Raw genomic sequence first — 23520 nt, 5'->3', positions numbered from 1 at the left:
CAAGAAATCAAAATATGAATTAATTCACTCATTAAACTTTTTTGGGTGACTGCTCTGTGCTAGGTACCATGCTAAGCTCTGACAGTCCCAAAATAATTGGGACTTGAAGTCTGCCTACAGGAATTCGTGATCCAACCAGGGGGACAAAGCTACAGACAGACTCTGGGGGAGGGCCCGGCTTGGCATGCAGACGGGACTGAATACACGGAGAAAACCGGTGCCCTGGACCCAGACTCAGCTTCTCTGAGGCCCAGTCACGTCCTGTGGATGCCCAAGGGCAGGACCAGATACTGTGCAACAGCCTGGCATTCACGGCTCAGATCTGCCCTCAGGAAGCCCAAATGTCACATTTGTGTTTGGAGAAAGAGGGCAGTGGTCAGATCAAAAGGGTCCTGTTACTAACACTGAGATATTGGGACCTGTGGAGGAAGAAAAATAATTCCTCTCTACTCTTTGGAGCTCTTGGCTCAGACTCCTGTAATAACAGAAAGATGAACAAGAAAAAAACAAACAGGTTCATTAATATGTACACCCCATGTGTACATGAGAGAGACCCAGGAAAATGAGTAACTCTCCAAGTGCTTAGATTCAGGCTTAAATCCCATCCTAATGGGATGTGTGGGTATCTCAGGGGGGGAGTGAACAGGTTAGGGGGGATGGCTGGGTCCTCAGAGGAACAGATGGGAGGGTGACAGTTTGTGACAGTCTTCTGGGTATGGGCCCCACTTCTGAGTTCCTCTCCTGTGACAAGAGTCCATCCTCCTGGTTGGTGGGGCTCCTGGGGAGGGGACCGAGGACCCCGAGGTCCTTCTGGAGGATGTGTCTTCAGGCACATGAGGGGAGTTCTCTCCCTGCACCTGCTTTCTTTCAAGTGCCTTCTGCTCAAAGAAAGCCTTCAAAGGAGACAGAAGGAGGAGACCTGGGAGGGAAAATCAGACTAAAGCTAGACGAATGGAGAGTCATTGATCAGTGGTCCTTTTATGGAGCATTTCATGCGGATTTATGAGTCTGTCAGCCACTGAGAGGATCTAGATGGACTGACCTCTGGGAAAGCGTCAAAGATACTGAAAGGGGTTCAGACTAGGCCACCCCAAATTATGCCACTTTAGCAGAAGGGTTATTCTGAGCTGGGGATAATTGAGAAGAGGCAGATAGAAGGAAAGCTTTCTGCCTTCCCCTAATTTGCCTAAACACAGGACACAAATTTGTAACAGCGCCCCCTCCCCCCCACCCCCCCAGGAAGGACAGAAGTTAATCACCAGAGACAGCTCTAGACCCTGATCAGCCCAGAGACTGCACCAGAGGAGTCTACACAGCAAACCTCACCAACTAGGCTTTATCTCCCACTAGCTCCCCAGATACTTGTTGCCCTATAATTTGCTGCCCCAGGAACTTGAAATTCTATTCCTTTGTCTTGTCACCTCTCTACAAACTTACTGTTCTTTGCCAAGATGCTCTATAAGGCCATGTTATAACCACCCCTTTGATTTACTCATCTCTGGTGTTCCTGTGTGTATGCATGATGCGGTGATCTGAGTCTTGAAGTTTAGCTGGGTGACCCAGCCGATGAGTGGTCTCCAATGCCATCTGTCTGCTCAGTACTGGATGAAGGTGGACTTCAAGTAGCAATGATAGCCGGCTCCCATGACACTCTTCTGAGAGGCCAACCTAAGTCGAGCATTTCAAGTTAATACTTACACCGGGGCCCTCAAGCCTCTGACTTCCCCTTTCATTCTCAGAGCCTATCAACAAAGTAGGATTCACTTTTAGCTTAGTATTATAGATGACAAAGTCGAGGCACAGAGATGCTAAGGAGGTTCTCGTGGCCTCAGAGCTACTTATTGCAGCAGATCCGGGATCCCACTGACTCCAGAGCTGGGATTCCTAACACCACTGCCTAGAAAACTAGACAGAGCACAATCACGGAGAGCAGTGAGCATTCACCCCAAATGCACTTGAGAACCACTGGTGATGTCAAGGAGTGGAAGGTCCAATTTTTGTTTTAGAAATGTCACTCTGGTTTGAGTTGGGAGATGGACACACCAGGGAGGCCAGTGAGCTGGTTACTAGAGTAACCCAAGAGAAAGTTCATGTCCTGAATCCAAGCAGATGGGGGAAAGGATGCTGGGTGAACTTCAGAATATAATGAGGTGATGCGTGGAGCCATGAAACACTGTGGGTTTCAGAGCAACCAACGTATCTCAGCAGCCGGTCAGTAAATGTGTAGATTTCATGTGTAAAAGAGTTGATTATGGTACCTCCCCCACCCAGCATCGTAGCTAACACTGTTGATGATGCCCAGTGAAAAACTCCATCCCTTTTCTCGCGGACCCATTCATCTACCTTTCCCTCTCCCTGCTTCCCAGCTATCACTGATGGTTCTCCCATCTTTGAGAAGTACTTAGAGGAAATGCTTTTACAAGTCATGAGACTCCCAAGTTCCTCATTAGTGTTTAAGTGCCATGGACATTTATGGCTATGGCTATTCCTTTGTCATGAATATTATCCCATTACATTGAAATGCTTTATAGGCCTTAGTAGGAAGGCGCTACAGACTGAAAGTCCTAATTATTATTATTGCCATTATTACTATTACGATTTTTAAAGTATTTGCAGAATGGTCCCATTAAAGGACAGTTTATTACAAGTTTACTGTCTTGCATTTCTCTTTTCTAGTGTTTCCAGTGCTCTCGATCTCTCTTACAATGTTTTATTTGTTCTCACTAATGAAAAGAGAAACTATTAAAAGCATGCTCATAGAATACAGAGTCATATATTTATTTTGAGTAATCCCTTTATAATAAACCTATTTCTTGCAACAATGGAGTAAGAACATCTTGTTGATTTTCTATCTAAATATCTATCTAAATCAAGTAATACGTAACAAGCATCCCCATCTGTTACAAAAATGGGCTTTTCAAAGAAAGAAAGAAAAGTACTCATAGATAATTGATAGTGATGATGTGTCTTTGGCATACTGTTATATTTAAGCTCCTTTCTACCAGCATATTCAGATATGTAGACACACTGGTAATGTCTATTAATTTTAGGCCAGTTAAATATTTTTAAAGATATGGATGTGTTCTCATATATTTTTTGACATACAATTTCAAGGAATTTCAAGACTCCTTGAAGACCATTCACGAAACTCCAAATATCCTTAGATTCCCTATCTCAGAACATCAATTTTTAGCTGACCAACATCCATTTTCCTACCTTTGGTCACAAAAGAACCCAACATTTCTTTGAGGAAACCTCTCCTTTTTCCTGTTTTGGGGGAATAGACTCCATAACCAGCTCCCATTGTAGGATCAGTCAGCTTAAATTGATCCCATGCCCCTCGAATGTAACGACCGGTGAAGAGACAGGCACCTAACATAGTGAGAGTCAAAACAGTGAGAAAACGTGTGCTGATACTCGTGGTGCAGGGGAGCTTTGGCTCTTTCTCTGGGTTTGACGGTGCGGCCAGGAGGCATGGGGCAGCCCCAGGCACCTTCGGACCTTAGTAACACAGGTTGAGCCCTGAATCGAGTCAAATCGAAAATAGCTGTACCTGTAGACGCATCTGTTACATAAGCCGAGGTTTTCCCTTTTTTGTTAAGCTGGTTTAAGTTGGGTTTGTTGATGCATACATCACAAGTAGTCCTGAAAGATACGCACTAGCCTGGAGACAGTGACCCTGGTCTAAAAAGATGCTTCCTGGTTTTAAAACTTGCAACATGTTTGGTTTTGATCATGTCTTATCCAAATGTGGTGTTATTGAGGATTTTCATGAAATTTTTCGATTTTTAAAAAACTTTTAAATTTTCTATCGTTCAGTGATAACTAAAAAGTTAAGAAGAGATTACAGCAAATTGGGCACATTGACTTTTAGAAAAATGTTGAGTCCTGGAAAGTGGAGAAATGAAACAAAGCTAAAACCTAGCAGAAGTGAGATGTTAGAAAAGTATTGGGCCAGTTGATATTACACAGCCAAAGCAGTAGAAACATCTGGACGGTCTCTTCCTGTAGGAGCTGGACATGAACAGAATTTAGTTGAGGATTTTACGTGTAACCCTTCCTGCTTCCATGACACGCATGTAATTGAAAGGGACGAGGACACGTTTTAGGTAGGGTTAGATTTCCTGGACTAAATGCCGGGATGGAGAAAATGATTCCTGAGGGCTTCGCACAGGATCTCTTGTAAGGAGAGAGAGCTCGGTCTTCCTGTTGGTGCGCTGCTCACCTCAGATGGGGGGTCTGACGCAGATTCCAGAAGCACAGGGTAGTGAGAAAGCAACGACTCACCGTTTTAGTCCTGTTTCGCTTTTCATTCTGTTGATCGGGGTAGGAGGCATGGGAGTCAATTGTTTCAGTTGTCAGAATGACATCAAATCAAACAATGCCCCGAGACTTTAAAGAATTAATAGACATTCTATATTAATATTTTGCAGACCACGTATGACCTAAGTTATTTTTTTCTCAATAGAGTAATGACCATTATTAATACATCAAGAAAGTAACCTGAGTCGATTCAAAAGCAATTATCACAGAAATTCTGATGTAGTATAGAAATGGTTAAAGTTTCGTTCTCTCAAGTAACCCGTTCTGATAATATTTAACAAATTCTATTATTCTAAATTGTTGATTTTTTTTTTATTAGAAAATGTCCTAATGGGTGCTCTTTGAAAAAGAGGCAGGAACTGGTTAATTAGTTTTAGAAATTGTTTAATATATATATACATTTTTACAAGTCACACTTTCAAAGCAGTTTCCTCTTTTAAAAATTTTACTTCCTTTATTATAGGGTAAAAGCCTCTTATGTACAGAGATGAGTCAATATTTATTTTCTCATCTCAGCTTCTCTCCTTGGACGTTTTAAAAGCGCAGAGTCTGAATCTGGCTTCCTTTAGATATTAATATTAAATGACTCTTGGATTAGAGTTCTCTAGAGACACACACCCAATGGGCTACACTGGGCAAGATTTACGACGGGGCGCTGGCTCCTGCTATCATGCGGGCGGAAGTCCCACGGTCGGCCAAGCTGGAGACCCAGTCGAGCCGGTGGCGTAAGTGCCAATCTAAAGACCTGAGAGGCCTGATGTCCCAGCTCAACAGCCAGGCAGAAGGAGCCAATCCAACTTTCCTCTTCCTTCTGTCCCATCAGGCCCCGGAGAGATTGCATGAACCTCCCCTCCCTACGCTGGGGGAAGCTGATCTGCTTTGCTCTGTCCACCCATGCACATGCCAGTGGCATCTGGAAACTCCCTCACAGACACACCCAGAGGTTTAGCTGGAAGCTGGGCAGAGCTAGGAGTCAGCTGAGTTCATCGCAAACTTAAGCATCTCCACGATTGTGGAGAAAGCTTTTGTTCAGGCAAGCGGGTCCACCAATTCCCGTAGCTCTGTCAGGGATGCCTCCACTGTGACCCGTTCCCTGTGGACCACCTCTCGCCCCAGACTCCCTTGTCCGCTTACATGTAGCCTATGAAAAGCAGAAATGTCTTCAGAAGTGAATACTCATGAAGAAACTTTGCTTCCAGTTTCACAGCAACAAACATGCACACATTGGGTTTTATGGTAATCAACAAAATACATGTCCAACAAGCTGCAAACAAAAAGCAAAACTGACAAAATCATTTTCTCCTATAAATTTCCCACAATAATTACCAAATATAATTTCTTCACTTTCTCAAGTTAAACTTTAACAGATATTAATATAATGTAATAAACAAAAGCTCGCTCTCTCTCTCTCTATATGTGTGTGTGTGTGTGTATATATATATACACACATGTATACACACACAGAAATAGATGATTTAGACAATAAAAATGAAAATCATTTCATAATTGAATTGCCTGATAAAAATAGTACTCCATTTGGGTAATTAAGTGTTAGCCTTTAATGGAATACTTTTGGCATGTATATGCATGTCCATATGACTCAACAAGAGAATAATGATACATATGTTTCTGATTTGGTCCAAGTGAAAAATCTAGATAAAATTCAATCACATTTTATTTTAACATAACACAAATTCTTCTCTCATCTTTCAAAATTTACCACTGAAGATTTTTCTCAAGGAAATTGGATTGAATTCATCTTAATTAGTGCTAGTCTTTCAAAGGAGTATACGTAGTCCTGCAAAGATATTCTTTCATACAGCTGCCCTTTAGAAATGCCAATAAGCATGTTTCTGCTTTCCCATGAGAATATTTCACATTTTATAAGGACGGAAAGTGCCAGCATGTGTAGTTGGAATGAGTCTGTGGTAGCACAGGGCTTCCCCATTCATGTAACTGGATAAATAGATCTATGCAGAGTAGAAATAAGAGAATAAAAGATCTTTTGCTGAAACTCGTCTTACATTTCTTTTCAAAAGATCTAAAATGATGAATTCTATACACAAAAGCAAAAGAAAATCTGTTAATCCAACAGTATGCTCTGTTCGTATTGCTATATTAAAAAAGTGCGTGTGTGTGTGTGTGTTTGCATGTGTGTGTGTGTGTGTGTGTGTGTGTATGCATATATATATATATATATATATATATATATATATATACACATAAATTTTTATTTGTGGGAAAAAAATCCCCCCCAAGCAAAATATGTCTTATCCAAGAAAGACCAAAAGTATACATTAAAGGTCTAAAATTTTAAGCAGTCGAGGAGGAGACTCTTAATGCTAAGGTACATCAGTCAAGAATCCGATAAAACACAGGATGTTAAAGGGAGCTGTTAGCCAGGGCATTGAATGTCCGAGGCTCGTTCCCTGAGCCATAAGGAAGTCAGCGTGAAGGCATGGCGGTGCCATGTTGTGTCCTGGTCCCTGCTGATGAGCAGCCCCAGGGGGTGAGAGTGGTCACAGGGTGTCTCCTCTGCTTCTGACACTGACTTGGCACAGTCTCTTGGAGAACAGGTTCACAGCATCCAGTAACATTGAAGATGGGCATTCAGTTTAACTGAGTAATTACATTTGTAGGTATCTGAGGAAAGCCTCAAGCTTCCTCTAGAAAGAAAACAAACAGGCAAACTGTGTAAAAGGGTACGTCTGGCAACAGAGGCTTAAAAGAAACAGAAGAAATCGTGCTTACAAAAACTGTATAAATATCCATAAAAATACGATAAAATGTTGCCTCTCTGAAATGAGGACAGAACCCAATAAAAGATAAGAGGAACAATCAGATAAGAGAGCCTTTCTGAAATGAAATGTGAGAGCGGAAATTTTTCTATGTCTGAAGTGTTGGAAGGTGACTGGGGGGAAATAGCCCAGCAAGTAGCATGTGGGAAGCGGGGCGGGACCAGCGGAGAAGGACGGGAACCGGGGGAGCAGGTAACCCACACGAGGACACAGGAGCCCGTCGGGTGTTTGTGGGGGGGAAGCCCAGGCCCAGAGCCAGAGCCTGGGTTGCAGCAGAAGGGCAGGGCAGGGGGTGGCCCGAGGCCCCCAGTCCAGTGCGATTCTCATTGCCACGCTGCTGCAGCCAGCTTTGTGTTTCCCTCTGGGAGCATTTCATTCTTCCCTGAATGCTAACTGAACACATTAAAATATAATCAGCCAATGTAATACACTGCTTTTAAAAAAAAAATCTTAACGGAGCATAAACTCGGTTGCTTGCTTAAAAAAACCCCACACTTTTTGAGATTTCACAGGTACAAAACTATGGGCCATCCCTTCATTTTTGACTCCTTTGATCGGAAGCTGCCCGAAGGATCACACCAACTCATGCTTGCGCATGTTATGTGAGTTGTGCCGAGCTCCCTCTGGCTCCTCCTTCCAAGACCAAGGCTGCAGGGGCAAGTGTGCTCGGCCACGCTGCTGCCTTAGTGGAGTGGGGCTCAGCGTGCATTTGCCTGCTTTCTGAACTGGAAGGGAGACTGCATACAAGTCAGTGAATTCTGGACACCTGCTCTTAAAAAAGGCTGGCCCGAGGAAGAAATCCTTTACTAGGAGCACTGTGATTGGAACCGGTCCACGTGAGCATAATAGGAGACAGGCAAATAACTGGGGAAGATTCATACAGCAAAATACCTGTATAGTATTTTTAATGGTTGTATGGTTACCATTAAAAAGATTGCTCATGTTATAGAATAAATACTCCAAAACTTGGTGACAAAAGCTATTAAGCAATGGAATATACAGCACACTAATGCTTAAATTTAAAAATAGATAAAATAATTTTAACCCAATTAAAAGTGGTCAGAGAACCTGAATAGATATTCTTCCGAAGGAGACATCCAGATGGCCAATGGACACATGAAAAGATGCTCAGCATCACTTGTCATCAGGGACATGCAAATCAAAAGCAAAATGAGATACCACCTCATACCTGTCAGAATGGTTAAAATCAAAAGCAGAAGAAACACCAAGTGTTGGCGAGGATGTGGAGAAAAAAGAACCCTCGTACATTGATGGTGGGAAAGCAAACTGATGCAGCCACCGCAGAAAGCAATAGGGAGATGCCTCAAAAAATGGAAAACAGAATTACCACATGATCCAGTAATTCTACTACTGGGTATTTACCAAAGAAAACAAAAATGCTCATTCAAAAAGATACATACGTCTGTGTTTACCACAGCATTATTTACAATAGCCAAGATATGGAATCAACCCAAGTATCCATCGATAGATGAATGGGTAAAGAGATAGATACATGTGTAAATATATATGTGTAAATATATATATACATATATATACACACATACATATATATACATATATATATATATATATATATACACACACACATACACACACGCAATGGAATATTTGCCATGAAAAAGAATGAAATCTTGTCATTTGCAACAACATGGATGGATCTAGAGAGTATAATGCTAAATGAAGTCAATCAGTCAGAGAAAGACACATACCATATGATTTCACTCATGTGTGGAACTTAAGAAACAAAACAAATGAACAAACAAGAAAAAAAGAGACAAAAAACAGACTCTTAACTCCCGAACACAAACTGGTGGTCACCAGAGGGGAGGTGGGCGAGGGTGTGGGTGACACAGATAAAGGGGATTCAGAGCACATTTATTTCTGTGGGCACTGAGAACTGTATAGAACTGTTGAATCATATTTTAGACCTGAAACTGATATAACACTGTCTGTTAATTATACTTGAATGAGAAAATAAATAAAAACAGACAAAACAACTCAATATAGTATTTATGAAAACAGTGCATAACCAGAGCATAAAATAGGAAGGGGATGACAAATTCAGGATGCTGGTTATCTCTAAGGGGGAGGAAAAGGCTTGACAAGGGACTTCAAACTCACCAGTAAATTATAATTTCTTAAAAACGTGTGAAACATGCATATCAAACTGTAAAGACTTGAGAAATCTGGGACTTTGTTATATTATTTCCTATGTCTTTCTCATACTTTATCATGAATACTGAAAACCCCAACCCTGTGTAAAATGTAAAGTGGCCCCATTATTGTCACCACTGGTGACGTTTGTGCAGTTCTGGGCACGTGTGCCCTCTGAGTGCCTGAAAGAAAGGCCGATTTCCTCTTTCATCTGTGGGCACAAAATGCAATGGATGAACTTTTTTTTTTTTAATTGAATAAAACCCCTGACTTCAGCAAAACTGGAAACTAAAGTTCACATTGCTTCTTAGAATTATCATTGCCACCTAGAATTATCATTGCCATCCACATTGACAGGTCATTGTTCCCAGGATTTATATGAGTTCTTGCTGAGTGATAGTTTCCCACACAGAACTTCCTGTCTTTTGCGTGTTCTTGGTCTCTCTAATTCTCATGGCTGTGGACTGAATGTTTGTGTCTCCCCTCCACCCAAATTCCTCCATGGGGATCTACCTGCCCCCAGTGTGAAGTTAGGAGATGGGTCCTTTGAGATGTGATTACGTCATGAGGGTGGAGCCCCTGTGATGGGAGCAGTGCTCTTGTGACAGAGACCCAGAGAGCGTCCTTGCCCATCCCACCACTTGAGGACACACTTGAGGAGAAGGTGGTCATTGGCAAGCCAAATAGGCTTCAGAAGAAGCCAAACCCGCCAGCTCTCTGATCTTAGACTTCCAGCCTCCAGAGCCATGAGAAATAAATATTTGTTGTTTAAGTCGCAGACTATGGTATTCTGTTAGGGCAGCCAAGCACGTGAGACATTTGTCATTTCCCAAATGTTGGAGTCCTCTCGCTGTGATGGTCACTGGGGCCAAGCAGGTCCCAATTTGCAGTCCTGGGTGCAAATTATTGGTGCTAAACTCACACTCATTCAGCAAACATACAATGAAAGAAAGTTAAAGAAAATAGCAACATTATATAATCCTCACCCCTTTCCACCCACTCGTATCTTAGACATTGCTAACAGTTTTACAAAATATAGCTGAAATAGGGAAACATTAGGTGCCTTTTCCAGAGCTGGACCTGGGGGGGCACCATAAAATTCTCTGACGCCCATGGGAGAAGAAATACATCATACCTCCGTGTCTGAAATAATCCCAGAACCATCACAAATTGATTCGTTAAAAAGAAAAGCAACAGAGAATTTCATTTCAAAGAAATTCACACGCTCATTATAACCAGGGATCATTAGTAATCGCTAACAGAGAGTCAAATGTGTGTTTGCGAGTTTTAGATATTTTATCACCTGAAAAAGAAGCATTAAAAGAACTGAATTTTCTAAAACTTTCTATGTGTTCACACAACGTCCGTGAGCCCTCAGTCCCATGGCAGTCCCAGCTTGCTGCGGGCGACTCCGAGAGGGCGGTGCACACATGGGTTGAGGAGCTTGTGATAGTTCTGACATGGTCGGTCGCAGGTGCACTCATAAGTCTGATCATCTCAGGTCTAAATCTTGGGCCAGCCTTAGCCTGATCTCCAAGTGGTTTTCCTCCTCGCTTCCTGCCCCTGGGAGAAAGTTTACTGTAAAGCCGTGTGATCAGCATCCGTCCACAACACGCGTGTGTAGAGTTTCCCTGCTATACAATGATAGGAGTTACCTGGAAACAAAAGAGTGAAATAATTCATCATTCGTAAGATTTTTCTATATCCGTTCTTTAAACCCAAGTTAGAATCTTATTCAACTAAGGAAATGGAATTCTCTACGCCGTCCTGTGCCCTAGAAGACGTGTTGGTGACGTATCTCCTAAATGTCCTCTTTGAACCCACCTTCCGGAGCAGCACGCTTGCATGAGGGGGGCAGGGCTCCGTGCCCCTCACACTTCCCTTCTCCAAGGGCCGCTGGTCCCTGGCCCTCTGCCTTTCCTGTGTCCTTCCTGGTGTCAGCCCTTACTGCGAAGGCAGCAGGTAGAAATGGGTAATGTCAAGAAAAGGCGGATGGAGGGGTAGGTCCCAGCCGGTTAGGTTGCCAGGTACCGATGGCTGGTCATCGTGTCATCGTCACAACGAGAACTAAATTTACCACCTTACCCCGAGCGCTGAGGACCCCATGACCCTCTTTCCATCTCAGCCTGTTGAATACAGCCTGTTGGTTCCCGGCCCCTGGGGTTGCTCTGAAATCCAATATCAGATCCTGCCATAGCGTATACTTGTAACCTTCGCTTACGACCGCTTGTCTTGCACATACAGCTTTACCGTTTGAACACCGAAGAACCAGGTTTCCGTCTGTTGCGACAAAGGTCTCCCCAGAGGAAATTCTGGTAAAACACTGGGATTTTAATCCTGCAAACTTAGTCTCCATTGCATTGTGTCCCTGTCTTCTTTTTGTTTTAGCTTGCTTCTTTCTTCTTCTTATCATTGTGCTCCAATCAGACATTTAACGGTCTGGAATCCCAGCTGATAGGTAACAGCAACTTTCTCTGAAAGTGGACTCTCACTGGGAACTGGGAACGTCCACATTCATTTCCTTCCTATTTAATACGGCTTTTTAGGGAAGACCTATCATCCACCCTTCACGGCATTGAACACACACTCCCTCTCTCTTGATTCTTACTCATTAGGGCACAAAATCCCAGTCTCATATTTATATTTCTTAAATTCCTTGAAACAGCCAAATGGAGTAGGTAGCACTTTTTATTTGAGTAGCCCAGAGAACAGAATATAACTCATTCCCAGGAGCTGCCGTCATAAACAGAGTTTGTGAAAGGGTGGCAAGATTCTTGGAAATGTTTCAAGCACTCAGCAGACATAAAGGAAACCTGGAGGGAGGCAAAGAGCTCAGATTCATATGCAGCTCTCCTCAGGTACTTACCAAGGACTTCTCCATTTCCTTTTTTTTTTTTTTTTTTTTTTTTTTAATTTTTAAATCACATCCATTACAGCAAGATTTAGTGAGGGAGATTCTAGTCGGAGGCATGTGCTGAGTGCTGACCTGGGCATTTTTTTCAGAGGCATAGCACTGAGAAATTACAGAAAGATCCCGTAAAATGCACAGGAAGTACATCCAGAGCCCGTGCTCCACAGAGAGCACCTTGAAGCTTTTCCCTCTTTCTTCCGCCAAGTGACCACTTCCCGGAGGCAGTAGAATCCTAACACACACGCGTATCCCGGCAAGACTCGAATGCGTTCATTTTAATGCAGCCTTCATGGTTTAACTAAGTATATGACAGAACTCACTAATCCAGAAACACACAAAAAGAGCAAAACCCATTTTAAAAAAAAAAAAACAAAGACAAAAAAAACCCCCAAAACTGGGCAACAATTCCAGAAACTAATCAGTAAGCTCTTTCTACTCAACACCCAGATTTGTCATCGACCTAATCACCATTCTTGGCACACAAGTACCAAGTGGCCCCATCTGCAGGATGCTGCACCCAGACTCTCTCGGAAGAAAGTTACTCTGTCCCTCCAGGACACAGGCTGGGAATGCACACGTGCCAGCGTGGGGGCATTCGGACTTCACAACATGCACACACACAGTCACACGCTTCACCCACACACGCACACGTGCACACAATCTAGTAATTGCATCTGTATCTTCCAGTCATCCCCGGGGTACCCTCCGCTTAATACAATTGAGAAAGGAATTTGAGTGTACGCCATCGTATTGCACAATGCTTGTGAATTAAAACCAGACAGAATTTCGGTAGAGACGGCAGAGAACATCGAGCCACGACTCTGGTTTCCTCCGGAGAAGACACATCCGACTTTAACTGCTCCGGAGGAAAATCATTACGTGTAGTGCTCCTACACAGAATCTTTTTGTCATGCGGTGAATAGGTGTTTAATGTAAATCGTTACTCCTTAATTTATATGGTGAGAATGAGGTTTTCTCTCTTTCTATATTAGGTTTTATTATGAAGTGTCACCCTGGAATTCTACTGTACTGTCAATCTCTGGAACCCGACATTCTGACATTCCCCCGGGCGGATCTGTAACTTTCTAAAAAGCCCCTGTTAGAATAACAGAAGTTGTATTATTTGGTTGCCATTTACTTTTCTGCTAGTGAGGTGTGACGGCAGCAGTAAGTCTTACCATTTCACCTCATGAGCAATCATCTGCGTGTGAAAATGGGCCCTCTCTCATTCTGTTGGCTGCTAAGGGAACGTACCTGGGATGCTTTAGCCTTCAGCAAATGTGACCCCGTTAACACAGCTCCAGCATCTCGCTCTCCCACAGCCCCACCATGGTGACAGGGCCTTTGCACCTACCATCATTGCTTCCCACGGATGTATGCAGGGACTGCCCCCTTGCTTTCCCTATGTCTGCTCAAAAGACGTCATAGTCCTGCTGCTGTCACTTTGCCCAGGCTGCCCAGGGTGCCCAGGGCTTGCCCAGGCTGCCCAGGGCCTGCCTCCCCCCCATCCCCTCCTCCCCCAGGGAAGCGATGAGAACAGACGCCATGGTGTCTGATCTCCAGGACAATGAGCCTGGTCACCGGCCCCACCCCTGGCAAGTACCCGGGGCCCCGGGAGGGGGGGGGGGCTCTCGGAGGTGCTTACCTAAGCTCACCAGTTCTGCTTGGGGAGAAAATCTCTGAGCTTGGCAGCAAATTCTTGCTGATTCTTCCACGATGGCTTATATCTGGGCACATGGAAAGGCAGTTGGGCACGTCTAACCGACGGCCGGAGGACATGTTTCCTGGCCTACTCGTTCATTCCCTGGTGAGTGTGCACTGATCGCAGGAGCCAGGACCACTGCTCCCCTTTCTCAGTTCTAGGGAGGAAGTGAGAGGCCAGGGGAGATGTGAGACCCCAGGTGGAGAGAGGTCAATCTTTTTCCACTTGTAGACCATCTCTCTACTCTACCCAGCGGCCACTGAGAACCTACCATCTTGTGGGTCTTTTTAGGGACGTGAAGCACAGTAGAGAAGGGGAAGAAGTTACTGTTTTCACAGAGGTGCCACATGGCAGGAGAACGCTGTTCCATTAAATGAGGCATAATCTTAGAGAGTATTAGGCGTCGTAAAGTGAATAAAACCTGACGATATAAAGCATGCAGCTCCTAGGGCCCCATCCTTCTGGATTCCCTGGGGCACCCGGATGTGTGAGCTACAAAGTGCCTGAATGAGGCTTACAGTAGGGAGTAGGAGGTGGTATTGGAGATGCCCAGGCATTTTGTCTGAGCTCGTATTCCCCAGAGGTATGCCTGGAGGTGAGGATTATTTGATAGGATTATCCTTCATAGGAAATTCTCCTTGCAAGAGAAGTCAGTCCAGGAGCCCTGGAGCAAAATCAGGAGCCAGAAGAAGTAAAGCTCGGGGGAGTCCCAGCTCCGGATTGTTCTCTCAGGGGGGTCTGGAGACCACGTTGCCCCCCAGAGTTGGCTCCATGGGAGGGAAGGAAGCTGGGCTTCCCACACTGGTTCCAGCCCCAGGCTGTCACCGAGCTTTCTGGGGAGTCCCAGTCGTCCAGGACGGTACCCTGAGCAAAGCTGGTCTGCAGAGAGCAGGGGAAGGTCACCCGAGGCAGGAGAAAATGAAAGCCCAGGTGCCCTGAGGAGGGAAGGAGGTGGGTGCAGGCCAGGGCAGAGGCTCAGAGAGTGGGGGAAAGCCGCAGGGGGAGGGAGGGGTGTGGCCAAGGCTTTAGATTTGGGTCTGAGTCTGATGGGATGCCTTTGGAGGGCCAGGGACACTGGTATTTTATTAATTATATCAGAAACTAAAGGGAAAATGATTTGTAAGAAGGCAAAAGTGAAAGCTGGAAATACCACCCACAGACATAGCAGATTTAAAGTCGTTCAGACTCTCTACTTTCATATATTTCTGGATGTGAGTAAGAGCCCAAACTTGAAAATATATGACAGTTGAGGTACTTTGAATGTCCATCTATCTGTCTGTCTGTCTGTCTATGTATCTACTAATCCACACGCACACACACAGATTATTTCATTGTGATAATTACTCACGGAATCCCACCTGATGCCGGACCGGATTTACGATTCAAATTACAGGATAAGCAAGATGGTCTATTTTTCTGAGATCCCAAACACCTCAGACATACTGTCACCAAAGATATGAAAGAACTTTTGTGAGTATTAGATCTAATATCTCTTGAAATAAACATGTTCAAGAGATTATAGAGTAAGATGTGTGTTCCTCAAATGACATATTCTCAAAAATTCTGGAAAATAACTCACTAAAGCTCTAAAAGATGAGGCTAAGTTACATTATTAAAAGCGGCTGGATGCTGTGACAGTTTAATATTTGAAAGTCAAGAAATAGAGAACTACTCATTATCTGTGTCTCCTGAACGGAAAAGAAACGTGCGTCTGTGTTTTCATGGGAGCATGGATACCCTTAGGTTAAGCGCTACGTTTCTCACCCGCTGGACACCAGATCGCTTTGGCGTGAATCTCTGTCTTCCTCCGGAGCTGCTGGGATGCATTATTTGAGAAGTGTCAGAGGATATTTCTGTGGCTGTTACAATACAATAGTCATCCGTGACGTACTGGATTTCACTATTATTTTGTGATGTGTGTCTGTTATAAATAATATGAAACGTTAAACGTTCATAGCTAAGGAATACTTTATCGCCTTAATTAGTACCGAATGATACGTTATTTTTAACACAAGTGCACGTTATAACTTTCTCCTGATCCCTGTATTCTAAACCTTTCTCAGCAGCCTTCTGTCTTACCACCCGTGCCCCATTTTTTAGTTTCAACATAGTTAATATACTTAAAACCAGAGGCATCTATATTAGCCTATTTTCTGAAGATGACAGTAAGGGGTTGATTTGCCTAAAGGATTGAATGGAAACACCATTTTCTATAGGGTTGATTAAAATAAGATTTTAGCCTGTTTATGTCTTTAACCCCATATAATATGGGAATATTAACTAAACATAGTGACTAAAATAAAGATAATAAAGACAAAAAAACAAACAATAACAAGCCTTTGTTTCATCCATGCCTTTCAAGTGCCCCTTTATGCTGTCACGGATCTACAGCCTTCTGCTGGACTGGACGCATGCCTGTTGCAAATGAAAATCGAGCGCGTGCACGTAAACATCTAATGTCACGAGAGTGGCTCTGAGCACTTGCACTCTTACTATGCCCGCTAGTGCACTCCTGTGCAGACAAAAACAAAGCACCTTCCCAAGGCACGTGCGTCACCCCCAAAGTGAAGAAGGGGGCCTGGGTCCCACATTCCAGTCACCACAACTGTTTCCATGCTTTGCCTTCCTCTGGTTTTTGACAGCGAATCTTCACAAAGTCTGTGCAAATTACAGTAGATTTAAATTTTCTATTTTTATTTCCTTAATTATCCCTTTCTTCCTAGATAGTTTAGATTTTAAAAGTCGAGTTTTGTTCAAAAAAAAAAAAATGTTTAATTGAAACTTTTTAGAAAGCGTACTTGTCACCGAGAAATTAATCAGCAAAATCAGTGAGCTAATTTTAATGATGATTACTATTTTAATGGGTGAATATTTTTAGCTCTATCTGGAATGCAAAACTGCTCTCTGACTTGGTAAGATTTAAAGTGAGTACAAGCTGCGTTTTGCCACATCTAACAAGCACAGATAGCACATTATCTTAATTCAAATTAGAAAGGTATTTATAGACTAGCCTACAAAGCCGCAGTATAGGTAATGAATAAATGATGCCGGAGGAGACCAAATCCTGGTAAGTGGGTAATGAGACAGTCCCTGCGGTGGCCGCGGCCAGCTAGCCGTCCTGCCGAGAGTCACGAAGATTTCCAACCTATGCCACTTTTCTCGTTTTATGAAGAAGAAAGCATATCTGCCAATTTAGGCCACGGCTGTAAACTACCGTATTATACCTGTTGGCGTGTGTTTACGGCCTTCGTTAATCAAAAGTGAGTGCTGTATGTCTTGCGTTTAGTCTGAGCAGAGAAGGGAAATTTCCATGGAACGTCCTGCTACGAATTGCCAAGACTCATGATATGTTCCTGTAAATAAGCCCCCTGCGAAAGTGCATTGTATCAGTCGCCGTGTGGAGTGTCTGCGCCGACAGATTCTGACCTCCTCTCTGTCTTGTGAACTACGCTTTCGCTCATCTGTTTGCACAGTTGGGGCATTAGGCGAAACCACAATATTTGCTGCTGTGCACTTGGTCCCTGCCGCGGTGACGTCTCGTGAGGCAGAGCCCTGCTCTGACGGCCGGAGGCAGGGGGCGCACAGGAGGGAGGGCCTCAGCGACCACTCAGCGTGGCACTTAACAAGGCAAACGCGTAACTCGCGTGTTTCAGCATGCCCGGGCGAGGGACATCGGCAGACTGAAAGAGTTTGTTTTTAAAAGAGTGAAACCAGTGCTTCGGCGAGGAGCCTCCTGGACTCACAATCGTAATCGTAATCACAATGACGGGACAGCTGTGTCTTATCCGCACCCGGGCCACTCCATTGCTTGTGGGCGTCCCACACCTTCCTTGGGGACAGAAGGCCTCTCTTCACCAGTTCCGGCCTCGCATCACCCAGAGGACTGTGGATAAATGAACAATTAGGGCTTTTGGCTCCAGGAGCAACTGGCCTGAAACTAAAAATATTTCAGCTTTGGCAACTAGCATCCATCAGAGTGAAGGAGAGGCATCCACGATCGATTTCCCTACACTCAGCCCAGAGAGTGTCCCCAAAATGAACCTCCAGTGGCAGAAATGGAATACAATTAAGTGGGATGATTTTCCTTTCCCTGAGAGACATTCTTGTTAGCACTTTCTATCACTGAAAGTATTTATTTAACCTTTTATAATAAAACGGCCGCCTTATTATTAGATAAATGCACACTTTTATTTTCAGTGCCATGGTTTTAAATATTTCACAGCCCCTCATTATTTCCCGAAATATCACAGGGTCACTGCTCTTTGGGTTTCTGTTTGTTTGTTTGTAACATACCTCGGTTGCCACTGACTATACTTGCTGGATGTCAGAGATACCACACGTAAGCGTGTCCTCAAATCCACCTGCCCGGACCTACTCCCCCCTCGCTTGAGAGATAAAACTTACCTTTTATACCACAGAAGGGAGATTTTATTCTTTCTAGACCCATGCCTGCCAGCAAATGGCTGTATTTGTATGTGTCAGAATCGAAGTGTGGTTTGAAATCAGTGCTTCTAAAAATAGAAGGAGGAAAGTAATGTCTTTGGTCACAGCTCAGCTCCTGTGGACACACGTTGTTTTTCAGCACACCAGGGAAGGGTTGTTACTCTATAAAAAGAGGTGCCCTGGCCGTTCTTCAGATCCTGTGATTTCCACTTGTCTTGTGCAGCGTGCATACGCGAGGGGTGCCGAGCGCAGAGGGATATAAATATTTATACAACAAAACATCCCCTGACCTTTGAAAAGTCTGTTGGAAAACCAGAGGTAGCCAGCCCCACCCTGACATCAGGTAACGCTTTTCATCCGGGTTGCCCGTGCTGCCATGAGATTTTCACCTGGGAGCTCAACATTTGCCCACACCCATTGGCGGTTCCCAATGTCTGCCCGGAGGATCATTTTTTACCCTGTGGGACACCCTATATAACCAGCTCGTGAGAATCCAGCTTCCACCCGCCCCCCAGCTTCACACCCAGTACACCAAACAGGGGCGGGGGGAGACAGGAGTCCCGGAAGGACTTCTAGACTTTCATCTGCCTTCCTCGTGCGGACCCCTGCATTGTCCCTTCTTTTCACCTGCACTGATCTTGTGTGCCTCGACTCGCTTCTTCCCTTTTCCTCTCTTGCCAGAAGCAGCCCTTGGGATGAGGAGGGTTTAGGGCAAATATTTATTACAGAAATTCTTCTGGGAGAAACCGACCGGTGAGGGAGTGAGGGAGATGTGTAACAGCAGGGTCCACATGACCCCACAGGGAGACCCAGCCCTGTAGACTGTGTTCCTGCTAGAGACAGAGGAGGGGCTTCTGTGCTCCGGGGATCAGTTCTGGAGGTGGGGCTGTGCAGAGAGAGAGGCCGTGGGGGCTGGGCTCTGGGTTCTTCCAGGGCAGCCCTCGGAAGGAGGCCCCTGTGCAGCGGGGCAACAAGGCAGTGGGAAGCACACAGCCTGTTGGCGATGAGGACTGGGGGGCCTGGACGGGCAAAGACGACTTGCCATCGCGCTGTTGTTTGGGTCTCTTGAGCTGACCAATTAATACGTTCACTGCTGCTCCTTCCTGACTAAATCAGTGCCTTTTGTGATGCTGCGTTTACCTCAGGCAGCAACGAAGGGCCAGAGCCCAGTGTCCCCTACGTCACGCGTACCCTTCCTTAGTCATGCTTGTGTTGGGGGCGCTTTTCAAATGATCGGCCTCCGGGAATGTGTAACAGAAGTTGGGAAATGAAACAAGACTGAAAAGTATCCTGTTTACATCAGCCCAGCCCCAGCACCAATTGAACAAGTCGGTGGCATAAATTAAGTTTGATGTTTAGGTTGGGTATTTTTCTTGAAAACAGAGAAACAGGGAAGATGAACAGAAATAGCAAGCCATAGGGTTTCCTGATTAGATATTTATGATAAACTTAAGAACTCTTCTTAAGGAGATGGAAGAAACGAGTAAGCACTTAACATATATTGAGAATCTCCTGAGTCAGTGCTTAGAACGGACCTCATTAATCTGCACAATATCATTATGGTTGAATTAAACTCTTTATTCTGTTGACGAATAAACCACGGCTTAAATGAAAGTACTTGTCCAAAGTCACATAGCTTGAATAAAGCTGAGATTCAAGTCTGGGTTTTCCTAACTCAAAAGTGACTGTTGTGTTTTTTAATTTACACTATTTGCATAACAGAACTTACGTTATGCACACGTAAGTATCTAATGGAGAAGAAAATAGATACCGGGTGGCACAAAAATATTCTTCAGGAGACAAGTCCTTGAAACCTGTTCCTTTACCCAAACTAACAACATTAACCAGATACCTCAGAATATCTTCATTTTGTCAAATATTTAAGTGGTGTTAGACTGTACCCTATAGTCTTAAAACCATGTGTTTTTACTGTAAAAGATGACAATCACTGAATCACGATCGAGAATCCTATCACACAGTTACACAGTTATGCGTTCACTCAACAAAGAGTTGTTTAAGTGTTCACTATGTTTTCTGGAGAACAGGGATAAAGAGATGATTAAGCATAATCTCTACCATCAAAAGAGCTTCCCAGCTTGGGGATGAAGTCAGATTAGTTTACTGAAATGCTGTAGGACTCAACAGGAGATGTGCTTTGTATCACAAACAGCATGAACGATAGAATGGTCAATTCTGTCAAAACAGGCTTCATAAAGAGGATTATGTTTAATAAAGTGTTTAAAATTAATAAGTATTTATTAGCCAGAGGGGGAAAATAGAAATTGTAAGAAGAGGGGACATAAGGAGAAAATCAAGAGGATCCAAACATGGGACTCAGCATGCTTTGTAACCAGAATTACAAGCGACATGTCATGTGCCCCGGGATAGCTGTGGTACATATTCGAAGCAATAACATATGTAATACTGTATATAACTGAAAATTTCAATTAGTTATAAAACATTTGAGAAACTGTCTGACATAAGGTGACTGGGTGTGTGTTTATTAACCTTTTTACTGAAGTAAAAATACCTACAGGAAAGTGAACGAGTTATGTACGAAGACCACCGGGTCAACCAAAGAAGCGTCACTGCCCCGCCACCCAGCTTGCGCGTCCCACCGCAGCAGACGCACGCACTTCTCGGCCTCCACCGGCTTGTGGAAATGTCAGCGTCCACCTCAATCTCCCAACATCTCCATAGTCTTTATTTTTGATTACATAGATTGGCCTCATCTCAGTTTTCTTTACTTTTATAGGCTTGTAACACTCCACATTCACTGCGGCTGCTCAGACAAAAACCCTGGTTTACCTCTCTTTCTGGGGCAGATGGTCACACGATATCTCCCAGCCTCCCTTCAAGGGCAAGGTGGCCGTGTGATGGCTCTAACCAAGGCACTGGGGACCAACACGATATTTGTCACTTGGGCCACAGCCATACAGAGTGGGCCTGTCTTTCTATGTTTCTTTCTCAGTTTCACCAACAACATGCAGATGGGAGGGCAGAGCCAGAAGACGGAACGAAACGAGGCCCCTGAACGTCACGTGGCTTCCTGACAACCAGGAATGCCAACCTGACGTCTTTGTGAGAAAGAAAGAAACGTTTACCGTATTCAGCCACCGAACTATCAGTGTCTGTTTGTTACAGCAGCTGACGTGGCTCACATACCAACCAGGAGCTGACCCAACGAGCAGGAAAATGTTTCCCTTTGATGAATTTTGACTTGCTTGCGTGGCCAAACTTGAACTGCCTGTAGGGCCAAGGGCAGGGTGGACGATGGAGGCCCTGAGAAGTAAGAGAGAAGAGGGAAGCAGCTTGCAGAAACGTGATACCTCGTGTCTCCTTGGTCCTTGGAAAGCCTCTAGCTTTCTTTGGGGACAAGAGTCACACAACTGGAGATCCCTGAAGAGGAAAGAAACATGGGAACATTTCTGTATTGAGATGATTACCACATCTGCAACTGGGTCTGAAAGATAGAAGCAAGAGACAGAGCCTATAGTTTCCCATAAAGATGGGGGAGCGGGGGTGGGGGGGAGTGAGGAGAGAGCATGAGTAAGACAGCAGCCCACAAGGAGGAGAGGATGGGAGGTCACGGAAGTGGAAGGAACAGGGTCCATTTGTCACTGAGAAAATGGAAAGCAAACTCTAGAGACAGGAGACAGAACAGTGGTTGCCTGGCTTGGGGGGATGTGGAGGAATAAACAGGTGAAGCACAGAGCATCTTCAGGACAGAGAAAATACACTGTAGATACTGCAGTGGTGAATACACTCCTCAAGACCTATAGACTACACAACATAGAGTAAATCCTAATATAAACTATGGACTTCGGTTCATAGCAATGTATCATCAATAATACTGGCTCTCCTGGCACAAAATTAGACACATAGATCAATGGAACAGAACAGAGAGCCCAGAAATAAACCCATGCTTATGTGGTCAATTAATCTACGACAAAGGAAGCAAGACTATACAATGGGGAAAAGACAGTCTCTTCAGCAAATGATGCTGGAAAAACTGGACAGCTAGCTGCAAAAGGATGGAACTGAACCACCTTGTTAACACCACACACAAAAATAAACTCAAAATGGATTTAAGGCTTAAATGTAAGACCTGAAAGCATAACACCCTGAGAAGAAAACATAGGCAGTAAATTATTGGACATCAGCCTTAGTAGTATTTCTCTAGATACGTGTCCCGAGGCAAGGGAAACAAAGGCAGAAATAAGCCATTGGGACCACATCAAACTGGAAAACTTCTGCACAGTGAAACCATCAACAAAATGAAAAGGCAACCTACTTAATGGGAGAAGATATTTGCAAATAATATGTCCCATAAAGGGGTAATATCCAAAATATATAAAGAACTTATACAACTCAGTATCAAAAAGACAAATCATCAATCTAAAAATCGGCAGAAGACCTGAATAGACATTTCTCCCAACAAGAAATCCAGATGGCCAACAGACACATGAAAAGATGCTCAGCGTCATTTATCATCAGGGACATGCAAATCAAAATTACAATGAGACATCACCTTATACCTGTTAGAATGCCTACAATAAAGAAGACAAGGAATACAAGTGTTGGCGAGTAAGAAAGGAACCCTCCTGCACATGTTGAGAACATAAATCGGCGCAGCCGCTCTGGAACACAGTAGAGAGGTTCCTCAAAATATTAAAAATGGAAATACCATGCGACCCAACAATCCCTCTTCTGGGTACTTAACTGAAAAAAACAAAAACACTAATTCAAAGAAATATGTGCACCCCTATGTTTCTCGCGGCATTATTTACAATAGCAAAGGTATGGAAGCAGTTCAAGTGTCCACTGATAGATGAACGCATAAAGAAGATGTGGTGTACATATAAAATGGAATATTACTCAGCCATAAAAAATACGAAAGCTTGAAATTTGTGGCAACATGGATGGAGCTAGAGAGTACAATGCTAAGTGAAATCAGTCATACAGAAAAGACAGATATTCTGTGATTTCACTTTCATGTGGACTCTAAAAAAAAACCAAAAGAAATGAAAAAACAAAAAACAAAATAAAACCCAGAAACAGACTCATAGATACAGAGAAGAGACTGCTGTATACCAGAGCAGAGGGGTTGAAGGGATGGGCAGAATTGGCGAAGGGGATAAAGACGTACAAACTTCCACTTATAAAAT

At 43.9% G+C, this 23520-nt stretch overlaps 1 protein-coding gene and 1 long non-coding RNA gene across 4 annotated transcripts in view; one reads left to right on the top strand and one right to left on the bottom strand.

The window, feature by feature from the left end:
* LOC123386421 (germinal-center associated nuclear protein-like) overlaps positions 1-23520 on the top strand; it is a 198784-nt gene that overhangs the window by 142008 nt on the left and 33256 nt on the right. The gene's annotated exons all lie outside the window — the stretch shown is intronic.
* On the bottom strand, positions 9136-21839 carry LOC102902310. Of its 2 annotated transcripts, XR_006600247.1 has the most exons (5): positions 18314-21835; positions 15674-17792; positions 15258-15351; positions 13853-14066; positions 9136-10951 (listed from the first exon to the last, which is right to left on the bottom strand). It is a non-coding gene; the product is annotated as an uncharacterized LOC102902310 (long non-coding RNA). The 2 variants fall into 2 exon arrangements; XR_006600246.1 differs by having other exon boundaries at positions 15258-17792; positions 18314-21839.

This window comes from Felis catus, chromosome B4, assembly GCF_018350175.1.
Source record: "Felis catus isolate Fca126 chromosome B4, F.catus_Fca126_mat1.0, whole genome shotgun sequence".
Taxonomy (NCBI): Eukaryota; Metazoa; Chordata; class Mammalia; order Carnivora; family Felidae; genus Felis; species Felis catus.
Note: the sequence above shows the minus strand (reverse complement) of the source record. Positions and strands in the feature narration are given on the sequence as shown.